Below are 18,574 nucleotides of genomic sequence, written 5' to 3' on the forward strand. Positions count from 1 at the left end.
TCAGGATAGATGTGCAGCCAGTGAAGTGTCAGTGCCATTGGTGTGGAAAGCAGCCACTTAAAGCTGTGATGTGGCAGGGGATCAGAGACTCCTGCTCCTGCAGCTCTGAGCAGGGAAGAAGCAACATCACAAAACAGTTGGGTTCTGTCACACAGGCTTGAAGACTTGCCCAGGTTGTCAATCAACCTTTTAAAAAAAGTATTCTGCTGCTGGATGACTGTACTGTGCTCTCTTTAAAACCTGCAGACATTTTTGAGAGATAACTGCGCTCTTTATTTCACCCCTTGAAATGCATTCCATTTTTTACAAAAATATTCATTTTCTTTTGATTGGATAATCAAAGAGAGACATTGTTTACACCTGTTTTACAATGTGCATAGTTTTGTGTGGATCAGTGGAACTTGGATGATGAAAACATCCATTTGTGTAGGTTTCCAAATGGCAGGAGATTTGTTCAGATTTGTTTATGGTAACCATTTCCTCTGACCTGTGGATTTGTGTGCTTGAACCTTTGTTTTAAAAGCCAAAAGCAGAAGTTGAGTTTTGTTTTCACAGTCAAATGTCTTCTCCAATGCCTCTCTTATTTTCACCTGGGACTGAATTTTTGTCTTTTATTAAATGCCATGAGATGGCCAGCAGGGTTGGGGAGATGACTATACCTGGCCTTTTATTGCTTTGTTTACAAAATAAATAATCTGACTGATCCAGATCATTAAGGTTTCAAGGGTCTGAATGTACAAGATTATAACAACTTATTTTCCACTGAGGTCTATTGGAGTTTACAGAATCTGGCAGCTTTCAGCTTTCACCCTGAGCAAGGATGACTCTACAATTTGAAACACACTCATAAGTAAATAACAAGATAAAATAAATGTGTCAAACATATTCATCATTAATATCTAGTAGAAATAAAAGTTTCAGTGTATGGAAAAGAGTGACCACAAAATTTAATGTAAATTCAGGGAGATATTGGGAAGAAGTATGAGTTTGCTTCATCTCTAGAAATAAGTAAGAAAACTACTGAGATACTTAAACCACTTTTGTCAAAAATTCTATTAACTTTACAAGATTTAGAAAAGACTTGCAGGTTTTTGAAAGCCTGACTGAAAAAAACTGACTGATCAGAAAAATTCAACATATTCAGTTTATCCAGGGCAAGGTTGAAAAGTTTAACAAGAGTCTCTTGCGAAAAAATGATACATGACTCATGAATCTAAGACAAAAAGACAAACCAAGCTGTGCTGGCCCTATTGTGTAAGCAAATGTTAATAAATGCCATAGTAGATTCTTACTATATAATTAAACTAATTCACATACAGAAAAAACTTGTCACTTTCAAAATTTAACACTTGCTATTTAACTACTAATGGTCAAAAGCTGAAACTAGGCACAATTCAGATATGACAGAAGATAGTTGTGTTTTCAAACACGTAAGTATATATAAATATATATATATAATTGTGCACATAAACTTATAGGTATATATTTTGCTTTTCATTTATTATACAGTAAACTTTGGTTATTGCCTCTTGAAAAATCAGAGAAGTACATTGTCTTCAAAGATTGCTCTTAGTACCTGACAGAAGCAGTAGAAGTACATGTCAGTGAGATATGACTAAGTTTAGGACAGATAACAGGCAAAAGTTGTTGAGAAAAAAAATTCAGTATAAGGTCGGGTCACAGGTGCTGTCTACTTTGAAAGATACATGAAAATTTACCACTACTAAAGTAATTTATTTTATACATACTTTGCTTTATAAGATCAAAAACTGTCTGCAGAACACACAATGTCTGATCACTGCATACTGAGCTTAATTGTTGTCTGCCATCTTACTTCACCTCATATTTTCCAAGTTTCACCCCAATGTCAAAGGGGCCACCTCATGCATATGGCAAAAACCTGATATTTTTCAGTTCAATATAACTCTAAGGACTCCCTGCAGATGGAAAATATTGATTTTTTGACAGTTTTTCCTGTATTTTCAATGCCAGATTATTGTAAGGAGGCTTCGTCCACTTTTCCTTGTATTTTGACATTCAAGTTCAGAGCTGGTTACATACTTGAACACCAAGAGCCAATAAAAACAACTAAATCTGGGAGACATTAAGATTCTAAAGGCACAGGAGCTGGAAAAGCTGCAGTTATTGTTCATGATCATAATTTACTGTAGGTTTAGGTTCAGTTGTAAAATATTATGCTTATCATGCAGGGTATTATATAATTCACTGTAATCTTGATAATTTATCAAATTAATTGAGAAGTTATTCATTACTTATTCTGGAGAGGAGGGCCTTTTAAATGTTTTTTCATTAAGTCTGAACTAGTTGAGTTCATATTCTAACATTGATGTAGCTTGTCAGGTGGCACATTGCTTACAATTCTGAATATTTTTTTTTCCATTCTACTTTTAATCTAATTTCAGAAAGATTCTCTTAATTACTTTCATATCTATAATTGACAGATGAGTTTCTATCAAAGAGGATTTTTAAGTTCTTACTTGTTTTTACTGTAATATTACAAAAAGTGAAAAAAAGGTCAAGAACTTTTGTGTACCATTACTATATAAAAAGAATGTGGGATGCAAGATAATCTGTTTTACTTATTGGCATATATACATATGCATTTGTGTCATGTGTGCATGTGACTGACATGCAAATAGTCTCAATTTCTAAGTTAATTTATTTTTTCCAAGTTACTAATTTGCTATAAAAAAATACTATTAAGAAGTTACTAATTACAGTATACATTAACACCTTCATCTAGTTCCTGAATGTGAAAAAATGTATTGTGTTTCCTATCTTCTTGGAAGATGAAGACTTAACAGAGTTAAAAAGCTAATTAAAGTTTTATCTTTTTACAATACCTAATAAGCAACACAAAACATTGTAAAAAGTGCTGTAAATTTTGTATAAAGATAAATAAAAAAGAAGATAAAGGGGCTTCCAATGCTGTTTTTCTCCTGATATACATGTAAGGGCAACAGAATCGACTCCAACTCAATACAGCTTGAAAAAATGAGCTTTACAGAAGAGTCAGATGAAAGCTGGTTTCCCTGTATACACCCACACTGCATCTAGGTCTTCAAATATTTTGCAGTTTCACAGTCCAATTGAGTATTATTTGCTCATAATGTTTTCCTGAGTTCTGTTCTGGTTTGAAACAAATGACCGTGTGAAACAACGGTCATGGAAACACCAATTTATTTATTTTTTTAATATTGTCTTTTCCATGGAGATCCTGTAGAAAGATAGAGACATACAAACATGCTTCAAACTGCTTTTGAAAGAGTAATTTGGAAAGTAATGTCCTTTCTAATGATTAATTAATCTTACTAATGAATCAAAGGTCTCTGAAGCAGTGGCTCTCTCTACATAGAAATTTTGAAATGTGTTCTTGTGATTTACTATTCAGAAAGTAGGAAAGACAATTCCTGTCAATGTGCAGAAATGTTTTATGTCCTTGGGGCACCATAGTTGTGTAATATTTGGGAACACCATAAACATAAATTTCTTGTTATCATTCATCCAAACCCAGGATTAGTGTGATCCAAAACAGATGAATGAGGAAAACAGCTACTGTTTTAAACAGTTCACTTGTAAATTTTCCAGGCAAAGACAAATTAGCTGTAAATCACAGATGGTCAGCTTAACGTGTCTTTCAGAGTCCCATCAGAGTAAAACCAAACTCTGGAATCATTAGAATGTCATATTTTCCAGGGGTGTGGTGGTAAACCAGCCACTGGGATGGAGAAGCACACACTATATGCTGCTTTAAGCATCATTGCAGACTATTCTCATGTTTATTAGAATATGAAATAGACAATTAGTTAAAAAAGTGATTAAAAAGACTTTATAAAATAGGTTATTCCACATAATTAAGCACTGTATTTTAACATGTACTCCATGGCTGTTCAGGAAAGTTTTATTTATGCAGTAGATACCAGAAGACTAATGAGAACTATTCTGTTCTCACTGCTGTTAGTTTAATGTTATTGTAGTTATTCCATGTTATCATGAAATGAATATAATTTCCATGAAAAAGCCATTTACCTTATTTGGCATTCTTACACTAATTAATTGCTTGGAGATATTAATAAGCCCATGATTGTGCTGTATTAATTGCCATGTTGCAGGGAGGAATCCCTCCTAAGATGAGTTAAGCTTCAGAGAGGGTAACTAACAGATTTCTCTTTGTCCAAATAAACAGACCCAAGAAATCACTCTTGTTGCTATAACATCTGTGGCAGACTGAGGAATCTCCTTACTGGCAAAGATTAAAAGTTGCATTTCCAAACAGACTGGCAACACTTGTATTTGGTAACTGACTTTCAGTCACCACAGTGATCCTTTCTAGGCCATTAAATCATCTTACCTGAACTTTTGTGTGAGGAAAATTTAATTCAATCCTGTGCTCTTCCCTACATCGTTCAGGTGATTTTGATTACTAATAATATAATTTCTTTACTTTGTTTTGAAAACTGAAATAAACTCAGTGAGTAGCTTTTCCAGAACTCAGATACATCTCTTTCTGACTGTTTTCTGATTTCGCATGCATGAGGACTACCAAGAAAATCCCTGATTTGACATTTGCTGAAGCTGTAGATCTATAATAACTCTTAGATTGTCTGGCACTCCAACCTTGGTACTCCTAGGAAATAAGAAATATGTTTACATTGTTTTTTGAAGACTATTTTGAAAATATTAACACGGGAAATTTCTGGTTTAGGTATCTGGCCTTCTGCTGGATAGTATTAATAGTGAATTCTGCCAGATTCCCTTTTCTATTTCACCAGGATAGCACTGAGGCTTTGTGACTCAGTGTACTAATTCAACCAGCTCTCACTGGTAATTCTAAATGCGATTACCAATGAGGTAATTCCCATGCCACCTGCTAGGAGTTGACTTCATCCTCAACAGTGGAGCAAGCTTATAAACCAGCTACAATTAAGTTATATTGTTGCTAGACAGTATATATACCGCACTTGCATATAATGTAAAAAAAATATTTTGTGGTAAGATTTCAGGACACAGTGGTTTTCCTCTTGGGTAATTGTTAAAGGGCATGTGTTACTGAGCACAGAGAAGTCAAGGCTGCCTGTGCAACCCATAATCAGCATTAAAATGTCTTTTCTCTCAAAGACACATTTTTTTTCACCATTTATTATAAGTGAATAAAAATTTAAAATAATTTATTGAAGTGACAGGTGTCTGAAGGTTCCTTTGAAATATGAAGTTCACATATTATGGTTATTATTGCAAAAAGAGGAATCTTATGTGATTAAAACAAATCTTTTCCACTGAGAGGTTTTATGTGTATAAGTCAGTAATTTAGGTGATGTAAGTAAAAATGAGTCTTAAGTAGTTTATTTTTGTCATAAGAATTAAAAGGTAACTATAATAGACTGTAAAAAATCGGTGAGCCTGAAAAAGTCTATAAAAACAGAAAGAATATTTGTTTAATGGCTTTTCTATAATTCATAGGAACATTCGAGAAAATGTGGCTGCTTTTTGCACAGAAATAGATCTGATTAATGCATTTTTACCAAGATAGTTTTAGGCTTTGGTAAGTGAGGCTTCAGTTTAGAGGCAAATATTTGAACATTAAGAACAGAATAGCTAGTTCATCACTGGAACATATTTATGAAGCAAATGAGGTAGAACGAATCATTGACGTTTCCTATTTAGGTAATAAAGCCAAATCCTAATCCTCTTCATGCAAGTGAATAACATTCCTAGCTTAACATGGCTTTGAGTTTCCCTAACTTGGATCTAGATTTGGGGAAAAAAAAAAAAAAAAAAAGAGTTACAGAATATTATGCTGTGTTTGCTGATGGAGAGTGTGAATTAGTGATTGTAACTGAATTTTTGTCTCTATAAACTAATAACACGGATTTTGTCCTCTGGTACACACAACCAAAATATCAATTGGATGAGAGATGTGTTATGCAGAACAGGTCTGTGTTTCTATCAATCACACCTGTGGAACTATTTGAGCACTGTTATTTCCTGCTCTAAAGAGCTCTAATTCTCCTCTAATTCTTATCCAAAAGAATCTTAAGGGGCAGCCTGTAGTCTAACTTGCCTCCATGAGTTTTACTTATATCAGTGAGGTGTCATATTACTGATAAAAAGACTGGAATAAAAGATGCACCAGGAGCAGTAATTATAGGCACATTTTCAGTGCCCATGATAGGTGCTTAATCATCAGAAACTGTAAGACTGCACAGGTCTCCAGCCAGTGAGAATTATTACTCAAGGGTGGACTGGTGTCCTTGGCTGTGGACATGGATTCCTGTACCACTGATCATTATCTCTCATACCCTTCACCTGGGCTTGGCAGGAGGCTGAGCATACACTGCATATGGATTACACTGTCATGCCTCCTTTTCCAAAATCATTCTAGTGATAATCCTTGTTCTACCCTCTCCCCAACAAGGAATGACACCAGCTGTCTCCCTAACAGCACCAAGATGGAGTGAAAATGGTGCAGCTAAGTAGCAGTTAAGGACCATTTCCTCTTGGCTTGCAAGTCAGCCAGTTAAGGAAATATTTTCAGTCAACTTGTTATTTGATTCCTAGAGAAGGTGGAAATTAACTCCCTGCAGTGAGGGCTAATAGCTGTTCAAACTTACCATGACACTTCAAAGCATGGAATGGCAAGCTGTGCCACATAGGTCAATAGCTATAGAATAGCTCTTACTAATGATCCATCTGCAAATATACAAAGCCATGGTTAAGTGGGATTTTAATAGATCTTGTCATTGTAGCAGAATCCAGGTCCTCTGTTGTTACATTGTTTATTGCAAGATCAGGTCAACTTTTCTTCAGTTCCTTACTTGTAAGCTTCATACTCCAAGCCATCCTCAGGGCCTTCTTATTAGATGAGTAACAGTAAAACCGAAGCCTGATTTTTGTCCTTGAAACTCAGCAGTCTTCAAAGAGAAGACTGAAAAGAAATCTGGAGTCAATTGTGGTCAACAGCTTATGTTCCTTTCAGTGGATGGGTGGTTCTCCTGGCTGGAATTATTTTTGAGGGTAAGGTTATTTGGGGGAATGCAATGACTGAAGAACCCATTTCAACATCTGATGCATTGTCCTCAGAGTAAGGAAAAAGAGTTGGTTTATGCCAATACTTAGTGCTCTTTTTTCCTTATAATTTTTTTCCATGACCTTGGTTAAGTTCACTTCTTAAGTATGGGCTAGTGTTTGGGAATTACAGACTGAAGAAGATGGTAAAATGCTGGACGCTTCAAGATTAAGAAGAAGGACATTAATAACAGCTGATATTTTGTGTCTTGTTGTTTTGAGATTTGCAGTCTCTGACCATTATTTGAATTAGAATTAGGATTGATTGGATTCTATATGTTTTCGTCTATAGTGAATGCTGACAATCAAGCTAGGGCTGGGTTTAGGCTGGATAACCTAAAGATTGAAGATACTGCTCAGACTGTGTAGTTTTGATAGCTGGAATAACCAGACATGGGGTACAATTGAATTATGGATAGTGCAGCCAGTATAAAGTAGGAAGAGCCATCTTGCATATGAGATAATATAGGACATTCAGAGGCTGTTGTCTGTCATTACCAAAGCAGTAATGTAGTAGTTTGCTGTAGTTACATGTGGCTTAATTTAGAGTCAGGCATAAAAGCTGGATAGAGCCCAGGTGAATTCTCTGTCTCAGAACACATGCAGATAAACAGAAGACTGATAAGATAGTCACAGAATGGCTTGAGTCCTCACCTATGAAGATTAGTTCCTTAAATTATTAAAAGGTGCTGGTTTGGTACTGGTTCATTTATATTTTTATAATGTAAATACATATGTATTACCTCAAACCATTTGTTTCCATTGAACCCTGCATATATGTTATTCACTTCTGTGATATTTTTGGGAGGTTAGCTAACCAAGTCTCTCTGAACTGAATCCAGCTCAAGGAATATGTATCTCTATAACTGGCTATCTATCTGTATGATTTGCTAGGGGTAATACGGGTAAATTTGTGCAAGACTTGTGTCCTACTGTTCTACACAGCCCTCAGATTTCCTCATGAATGTTTCAGTTCTTGAAACACAAATTGTCATTGCTGTTCCAGAAAAAAAACGGTGTTCTTCTCATCTGCCCTTCAAGATTCACATTATTTCCTCCTTTCCTTCCCATGCAGTTTTTGATCTCCTCAGTGCCTGTGCACCCAGGAATAGATACCCAGAGACAGGCCTAGCACTGGAGAGTTCATGTAAAAAATTCCTTCCAGTAAATATATCTGTCTGTTATATAGCGCCCTATTCTGCATTTTCTTCCTAGCATTCAACCCATGCCTTGTCCTTGATTAATTTATGAGTATAGACAGAGCCCAACTGTTATTCTATTAGAAAAAAAAACAAAAACTTGCTTTCCTATTCTCATTATTCAGTGGAACTCTCTTAGTGGAAACAGACACTATGTACAAATCATTATAATTATTTTATGAAATAGTTGAAGTAAAAACACACACTAGAAAATGGAATTTAGAAGGATAAAAAACCCACAAGAAACAACCCTCAACAAAAGCAGATGAAGGCAATTGCTTAAATGGTAAACCTGTCAGCAATTTAAGTTTGAACTCCCTCCACAAACTGACATGTGGTCTACGAATTTCGCTCAAGGTCAATGAAAATGACCCATTTAGGCAAGGCAGGGCCTTGCTTTATTTTATCGAAAGTTAGACAAGGTCTCCAAAATGTTATAAATAGTAATGAAGAATGTAAATGCAGATCAATTCCAAAGGCTTTGGTGGAATGGTTTCAAGCATGACAACAAAAGGAAAGCTTGGAACCTACCTGTGATAGCAGTGATCAGGATAGTGAAGGCAATCTCTTTCATTGCACTCTGATAAAGCTCATGGTGAGGACTTGTTTGGGTTAGCAAATTGCAGCAGCTTATCTACAGCACTGTAAATGAAGACTTTAACACTGTTTAGAATCAAATGCATTCTTTTGAAAGAATACTGTAGTATATAGACTGTAGCAGGGAAGTTTATTTCACCACTGCATTTATTTGATTTTGCTAGTGCTTTCACAACCCCGTTTTCCTTTTGTTTCTTTCAGTCATGAAGGCATAAACCCAGATTTATGATGATCTTAAGTATTTTGCCACAGAATGATTGGTTTGTTCCAGATTCATTCTTGTGGGCTAAACATGAACATCAGAGTAAAAGATTGTCTGAAAGGGATTTCATCCTTTTAAAAAGAGAAATACTTTTATTAGTAAATAAAATAGAAACATTAAAATTAAATCAGGGGACTATTAATAGTGAGATGTTTGAAATTACTGTTTATCTAGAAATATTATAAAAGTTCTGTTTTCATAAACATTATTTTGCAGGATTATTACATTTTCAATGTTATTAAGAACATGAAAACCCATTTTTGTGCTGAGAAGTTTATACAGAGCACAACAGTGAAGTCTCACTTATGTTAGCTATACTGAAATTAATGTACTTTTACGTTCTGTGTTCATATTGTTTGCACATCCCTAAGTCTTAGATATGTTGAAAATGCTCCCGAGGAAAAAAAAAATATAAAAAAAATTGAATTATTATGGAATGTTTGAAAATCTAAGTTACCATGAAAATTACATAACAGTATTTTCAAGTTCGAAGTCTGTGCAATGGAAAAGTTCCAGAAGTGTTTCCAGGTAAATTAGGATAGAAATCCATATGTCTGGATTATGGTATAGGAATTATTCTATATTATAGTATAGAAAGCTCTGCTTTATTGGAGTGATAACATCACAACATATATACAGAAGATGTATTAATAATCTGTCTGAATATACACCCATAAATTGATGCATTCAAGAGCATTCACTGACCTGGAGTGTCTTTCAGAGGAAGATGGCTCAGAAAGATTCATACAGTGAACTTAACCTTAAATTTATATTCATATTTATATTTACATTTAGATTTAGAAATATAGATACTCATGCTTAAAATATTATTACTTTTATTTCACAATGTGTTTTTTTCTGGGATGGTTGAAAAGTGTGTAACTGTCTCTGGTTGTGCTCTGGTTTAAAACAACTTTTATTTTTGTAATTATTTTTAATTTGTTGCACAACAGAAATTCCAAATTCAACCAATGTTATAATAATGCTTTTTCCTCTTAATTATGCTTAACTTTTGGCTTTGCTACATCCCTTTTGGTATTAATGAAACCAAAGAGAACTGGAATTGATGTTTCATATTCAAAATAATTGTCTTTCCTTTGTCTTGAATTCTGACTTACTCACACATGTACAAAGACTGAAGATGCCTATGAAATCAGGGACAAGATTAATAACACTTCAGAAGTAATTTGCCAAAGAGAACATTCAAAAATCTCTATTGAAGGAGAATGGTACTAGAGCAGGAACTTAGCAAGTCTGTAAGAAATGCTTTCTAAGAGAAAATAAAAGGATTTCACACCCACTCTGGACTTATTGTGCAAAGTGAAAAGATTGCGTGTAACCACTTGTCTGCATAATGATAAATCCATTACTAGCAGTCTGCTCCTCTTGGACGCTTTTCAGCAGTTCAACAGGAGTTGAACACATCTGCAGTCTGTCCAATAGTTTCTCACCTGATGTCTGCTATGAAGATGGCTCATAAAGGCAGCTGCTCAAGATTCAGAATTTCTGTCCAGTAGGAAACTCCAAGACTAACCACAGATTCTGATTAAAAACACAATGAAAAGATAAGTATTAATTTTTCATAACAGTAAAATTAAATATGATAAATACACTATTCCAGAAGGGTGCTAGATCAGCTTTTTTACCAACACTTTTTTTCTCTTTTCCTTGCAATCTGTTTTCAATAAACTAGCATCATCCTATGACTAAATATTTCCTTCACTCCACTAACATAAAGGAATTTCTGAGAAATGCAAGTCTCATAAGATTTTTTGATTGATAGTAACACCTGAAATGACAGTCAAAATCAAATTAATAAATTGTAATCCCAAAATCACGATGCAATAACCTGCAGGGGCGTGCTGGATAAACAAGTGTATAGTTTTCAAGAGTTATCAATGATAACCTTTTTTGAGGCACACTTTGATAAGTGTGGAGTATATTCTACCAGTTAATTGTAACAAGGTTTTAAAAGAAAAACAAAAAGATTGGCAAGTAAGAGAATAACAAATGACCCTAATATTATTGCTCTAAAGGAAGCCAATAAGAGGTGAGTTATCAACCAAGTTAATTTGTTTTAGCTGAAAGCATCTCAGCAGTGGCAAATAAAGGGAAATCTCAGGAGAACAATTTTTAAAGACATTAGAAATACCAGATAATCCCATCCTCAATTCTGAATCTGCGGTAATTTAGCCTTAAATTAACAGAACTTGACTTTGATTTCCAAAATCTGGAAAGGCGCACATGAATCTGCACACCAACAATCCAGTCACTCCTGTAATAATTAGCAAATGCAGTTGCACAGAGAAACAGGAATGCTAAGGAGACCATTTAAGTAACTAGGCTTGTAGAGTGTAAAGCTTTTGTGTCTTTTCTGGTAGTTAGAAGGGAAAAGCAGCAACCATTGTTGGATTACACTTTGTCTTACTACTGGAGAAGGCTATTTCAATGGAAAGCCACTGATATCTGGATAATAAAATAAACTAAAGTAGTCCTCCTTGACATTACTTATATTGCAGCTTTTAAGTCAGGCTAACATTTCAACATAATAAGACAAACTTAAATATGTGTCTAGGCACATGGGCCTGTGACAATGTCAGTTGCAAATGTTTATAAATAAAACAAAGAATAATAGTTGAGCACAAATCCAAAGCAGCCCAGTTTTGTTCTTCAGAAAAAGTCTGAGTTTTTACAGGAGATATTTAAATTCTATATAAGTAGCTAAACTGAAACAACATCTGCAAGACAATCTGATTTCATCCAGATGGATTTTAGTGTTTTTTTTATTATTAGACAATGTAAAATATGTAGAGTCAATCCCACAGCAGGATAATGTCCTCAGATTATAGATCAGAAAAAAAAAAAAAAAAAAAAAAAAGAAACATCAGCTAATGAGTCAAATTATAAAATTTCATATTTACCTTTTTTTTACTAGGATTAACTTCTGAAACCAAAATTTAAAAATTGATATTTTCTATTTTATATTTTGTAGACCCAAGCACTCACATATACTTATGTCTGTTTAGGACTTCAGGAAATTCTTAGTCAACAGAATGTACTTAGCAAATAATTTAGCTTAAATTAAGCATCATAAATGGCCAAAGTTCACAAAAACTTATCCCATTGAAATGTTCACTTTAAAGTCAGCAATGCTTGACTGGAGCCTAGGCATTTCCTCTTTAGTTAACATTTTCCTTTCCATAGTGTTCAGAATTTCTAACTACTGTTTCTACTGTTTTCTTGGCCTACTTGTATTTCATTTTCACTTTCTGCTAAATCATTCAGCTTTTTACTACTGCTGTATAAATATGTGTTCAACCTTTCTGCTTGCAGTTGGTGGAAATGTATATTACTGTAATACTATCCTCCCAAACACATCAAGTTTTCCCCATATGTGCCCTTGCATCCTGCTAGTTTTAGCAAGGCTGAAAGTTTGGGGTTTGAATCAGGTTTTATTTTTAGATATAAGAATAATTCAGGCAAACACTCTGGCTGTTTTTGACACATCTGCCAGTGTCTTCTGTAGATCTTCTTTGTGTCAGGTACAGTGCTGTCTCTGCCTAAGCAACATCAGAGGTACACTCCTAAAAGACTATTATATGGTAGTGGAGTATGAATAATTTAAAGAGGCCTTCTGTGACAACACAGCATTATGCTAAATTGTTTCCTGACTAATTCTTCCTTGCCAGCAGAGCACTAGTGTTTGCCCATGTGGGAAGAATTTTTCTCTGAATCTTGTCACCCACCAGCATTCAAACTGAGCCTAGAAACTTGGTAGGAAAGACACTTCTGTGAAACAAAAACGTTTCATATTTCAGACACTTGAAGGACTTAAATATATATATATATATAATGCCTTCTTTGAACATGTTATTTCTGAAGAAACAGAGTGCCCTTTACTAGTAAACTTTTGCAGTTTTGCTTTGAGCAGACAAAGTAATGAAGAGTTAACAAGCAAAGGTTTAGTTTTCTAAGAAATGAGGGTTAGAATATATTTGCAACACCTTCCTTATTTCACACTTAGGATTTTTCTTAGGCATGGCTTGGTTATCATAGAGCAAGGATCACTCTGTTCTTGAGATATACTTTTCCAGCATCAAATGCCCTAATCCTGAATTTTTGTTGCTTTATCATCTCTAATAATGATGCCATTCCTGTTGAACACACATGAAGTTTCAGTGTAACCTAGGAGCTATACTTCCCCTTACACAATGATTTAGGGAAACATACCATCAAGAAATTTAATTATTATTTCCTGTTTATGAGACAGCATGTAACACTTCTTTTTAGTGTGATTAGTTGATTTTCCACAATACACAAAAATATTTTTGGAACATAAATTGCTCATCTGTTTTACATTCCTGCTTAGGAAGTTTGTAGAATTAGAGTTGGCTGACTCCTTCCTTCCCAAGCAACATGATGTCCACTGTAGACACTTTTCCCCTTGGTTTTGTAAGACCGTGACAAATGTGCAGGAGGAAAGATATTAATTATACAACTGCTTTATTATGCCAAAGACTGTGACCCATCATTGGCTTCTCATAGTAATTCCTTCAAATATACTGGTATGCAGATCAACTGTTTAACACCTTAATTACTTTGAACTAATACCTTCCGTCTGCCTTGTTATTGACTATGTTAATTGTAAAATTGCATCCTGTTAGTTCTTCCCAGGGACAGGCAGAGCATGCTGAATTTCTACCTTGGCTTAAGCATGAGAAGTAGGCACTTCTAAAGCAAGAAATATTAAGTAAACCCCATAAACTTATATTTAAAAAGTAGACTCTTTCACATATTTACAACCTCAAGGAATAAAAAAAAAAGAAAGAAACCCAACAAAAAGTAGACAGGGACAAAAACATTATGTACCCTGTGCAGCATGAAGGTGTTTTAAAATATTTAGAATTGGTGTTTTCTTTTTTCAGGTTCTTGTTTGTAGAAAAACCTGCAAAGAACTAGTAATTCTTCATTAAACTAGAAAAAGTACTTCTGTATTTGAGTGTCTCTTGTCCTGTCCGTTCATGGGATAGATAGAAAAATGAGCTTGAGAGAGGTCTGCTGGAGAAAATCTTTTTGTTATTTGTACTTCATGAACACCTCAAAGACTTGACACTGGCTTTGCATAATGCTTTGTGGAAACAAAATTTAGGAAGAGTGCAGAGATTATCTCCTAAAAAATAAGAATTATTTCCTAGAAAGAAAAAAAAAAAAAGAGTGGAGACAGTTCCTCTTTCAAGGTCAGCTGTCTGTGTGAGTTAGCCCATGAAGGAATGAGAAGAGACAAACATGACAGGAAGAGTGAGTACACCGTGGCACAAGATGGTAGTATTGTCAGATGGTGAACCAGTAGATACCCTTAAGAAAAATAAGGCCATAGAGGGGATATTTTGCCTGGATGTATGAATGATACAGGGCACAAACTATTGCCCTGGGAAGGACAAGAAGATAAAGGAATTGGCCAAGTCCCAAAACTGTCCCATAGCTGTTCATGGCAAGTACCATATGAATTGGCTTGTATGGATAAGTTGTTTATATAGGACCACTGCTTTCCTTGCTGTTCTTGTATAAGAACATACTTGTTAATTAGTAGTTCCATAACAATGAGACTATTTTTAATGTAGTTTTCCTTCTTTTGTATTGGAAATCTGTGATCTCCCATTTTCTCAAAAATTCCCAATGGTTGCCTGAGCCAGCAGCTCTTCTGCCCACCTGTGTCCTGCTGCATTGGCTGTACTAAAGGTTTGTACTTGAAAATGAGCATATTCTTTACAAAGCTGGGGAACAGCAGCTCAAGGTAAACCCCATATTTTTGCTGAATTGAATTCATTCAGTCTAACATCTCATTAGCAAAAGCTAGGCAACAAGCTAGAAGTTCCAGCTGTAACTGCTATATACAACTGACAGGCAGACAGGTATTGGTAGGTGAAGATTTTGGGGAAAAAGAAGCAAAAAAGGATGTTTTAGTACTAGAAGAATATGTCTTCTGAGTAATTTCTTGTCTGCAAATGGAAGAGGGGAGTGTTTAATAGCTTCTGAATACTGAGATGTTGTTGACTAGCTGTAACTAGGAAGTCCTATTAATGTTGGGTAGTGGCAATCTTTCAGAAATTATTTTGGGCAAAAAGATTTATGGAAGTCTGTAGCAGTAACTAAAATGTGATAGATCTGATAACATAGTTCCTTGACTTACAAAGAAGCACCCACCAATGCTTTTTCATTTTATATAGCTAGTGCTTCTAACACTTGGCAAGTTTTATCAGAAAAATGAGGATGTCAAAAACATGATTTATTGCAGTGGAGTAATGACATTTAGGAATCATGCACATTTTATTTATAAAATCTTAAGATTAAGTGAAATACTGGAAATTATCCCAAATTTCTGTAGCACTGTCTCCAGGCATGTCTACCAAATCCTTGTAGCTCCTTTAAGACACATTTTCACTTAGGTTGTGTTTTGTGAAGATTATCATATACAGATTTTTTTTTTTTGTATTTTTAAATTCAACTTTACTGACTTGAATTGTATTGATTAAATTGTGTCATTCAGAATTATTCAATTTGTCCTCTAGCATGTTGTCCCTAGAAGATTAAACTATAGCTAGTATAGAAGATTAAACTATCACTCTAAATGTGGGCTATACACCTCAGGGTGACTTGATTCAGGGACACATTGTGCTGCTTTCACCCTCCATGTAGACAGTGGTGGTGATTACACCAGGGCAGTCCTCAGCATTCACGTATTATGCTGCTTCAAATATTTCCCCACCATCCCCAGACAGTTTTTTATGCCATTTCCCCTCACTGAGCTTAATCCTGACCCCCACTTATGGGCTGGTGTCCTGGCCCTTACTGGGTTTGTCCCTGTCCCCAAGCAGCTGCTGGTGACGGCTGGAGATGTTGCTGCTGTGCCCCAGTTGTCCTTCTCCTGGCTGAGGTGGTGGAATGGACCTTGGCCCTCAGGTCCTGCTCTGCTGCCCTGAGGATGGCCCCACTGCTTCCAGCATCCATCCCACAAGGAGCACAAGGCCTCTTGATGAGCAAAATCAACACATAACAAATGTTAACTTTCATTTGAATCTATTATGCATGTTCTGTGAAGACCCCTGTGAGAAATGTTCCTGGTGCTCTGGTTTAGAAGTTTGTCTTCTAGAGTAATAAAAATCCAACTACATTGTATCCAAAGTGAATTTTATAAGAAATAGGAGGAAAGAAATCAAACCTAAGATGCAAAGCTCTGTGTGCTCTTACTCAGTTTGTTAAGAATAATGGTTTTACTCTAAACAGCACTAAAAAAATCTTTTGTCTAACTGAAGCCAAGAAACTTGTAACTTGATTACTTAAAAGAAGCTGATTGTCTAGAGGCAAATTAATGAGTATAGGGAACTGTATATTCTCTTTAATCCTTCTACTCTCCTCCAGTAAGGAAATCTATGTTATTTGCCATTTTCAGGACAACAGCATTTTTTACTCTGGAGCTTGGGTTTCTCCAGGTGTTGGCTGCCATTGCTCGTCCTGGGCTCAGCCCCATTGTGACTTGAATTTCTCCAAATCTTGTGATATAATCTCTATATACAATTCCAACAGAGCATTATGGTAGCAGCACCTTCTTTATGAATAAAAAATATTTTTATAGAATGTCCATGGTTATACTGTGCCATATAGCATCAAGTCCAGGTAATTGGATGTGGCACTTTATAGTTTACTGTGGAGGCTTAGCTCAGTTCAGGCTAGGAAATCCTTTGACCCCCTTCTTCTAAATATCCCAGAAATCCAGAAGAATTCAGGACTGAAAATACCTGAGTGAGACTTCCAGCACACGTTCCAGACCAATGTCTTCCATGATGGCATATTTCTTCTGACCCCAAATGCTGAATAGTTTAGTAGGGTGTGATATGTAAGTTCCTCTGACATTTATTAAAAGAATATTTTGTCAGAAATGTTCATTTCTTTATCCCTTAATCAAAAGTCTTATACTCAGTATAGTATTTAGGCCAGGATCTTCTATTCAACTGGTAGAAGAAAAAGACTGGTTTTAACTATTTTATGCTTGTGGAAAAGAAATGACTAAATACCTATTTTATTTTATTTTTAGTGCCAGAAAAATAAATAAGCTAAAATTATCATTGCAGTTTGCATAAATGAATGTTTGACTACTATTCCTGTAAAAAATTGACATGAACATGTTTCGTGCTTACTTATATCTACTGTCAAAATCATTATTAGTATAGAATCAGTTTTGTGTGCACTATTAAAAATGTAGCGTAAGAGAAATGATTTGATGGTTTACATATATGTTACTAAGAGTCCTCTGCTTGCTTGTTGTGGAGTAGCGCTAGGCACAACCTGTATTTCTCAAGCTTGTATTTTTCTTTTCTTTTTGTTTGTTTGTTTCAATAAGGAACTGTAACAGAGGTCTTTGGATAACTCTGAAATCTCTAAATTAAGATGAGTGTTCAGAATTTGTCTTTCTTTTTTGAAATATGACGTCCACTTAGGCGACTATCCTCATAGAGTCTCATGCAACATTCTTTGTTGTTCCTTTTATTGACAGAAGCAAACATAAATTGTATCAGTTTAGGTCCATTATTTTAGAAGGAGAAACTGATTCTGTAAATCATTATTCATAAAAAATACAGTTAATTACCTCAGTTTTGCCCTTTTACATCACTGAAGATGACATAAGTGTAAAGGTTTTACTATTCTAACAAGATCTAGAAAAATATTTAAGACTTAAATACCCTTTGAGAATAATCTGCCTTTAATCATTATCTGTCAGTCTCCAATCTTGAGATGCACAGGAGCTCATGCTGTGACAATGCTCCATCCCCAGCAGAGAGTTTATGTTGCGATAGTACCTTTACAGGATAAAGAGCTGAACTGAAATAAAACTGTTGATGTTTGAAATTTTGTTTTTCTTCTGAGTTAGAACAAAACAAAAACATTTCAAGTATTTTCAGAAAAGGAAATTGTGATGAAACATCTGTTTTCTGAACAGAAAAGTCAACTTTTGAATTCATGTCTCTTGCCCCTGGAAAGAATCCAAGAATCTACCCTGAACGCTTGAGATCTCTCTCTGTAAATGTTGTCAAAATCAATATTTCTCTGCAAATCATCCTGGCTTTGGTGCAGCTGCTTGTTTTGACTGAAAGCAAGCAAACAAGTTGTCAGACCTGATGACTAGTTGTAGTTAGAAACAAACTAGACGGAAATGATGGGAAGCATGCAGGAACTTTGATATTAGCAGTGTGGTTTAACTATTCCCCATGAGAAAGTGTGTAAGTGGGGAGCCAAGGCCCTAAACAACAGTGACTGACTCTGGGTTCAAATTCCATAATCACTGCAGATCACTTCTTCCTGCATGCAACTTTTCCTGCTGTTTCTAATGAATCATGATTCCCTTTTAAGCTGTATGAAATACAAATACTGACAC

Source organism: Chaetura pelagica, unplaced genomic scaffold (assembly GCF_000747805.2).
Source record: "Chaetura pelagica isolate M959 unplaced genomic scaffold, ChaPel_1.0 scaffold150, whole genome shotgun sequence".
NCBI classification, from domain to species: domain Eukaryota; kingdom Metazoa; phylum Chordata; class Aves; order Apodiformes; family Apodidae; genus Chaetura; species Chaetura pelagica.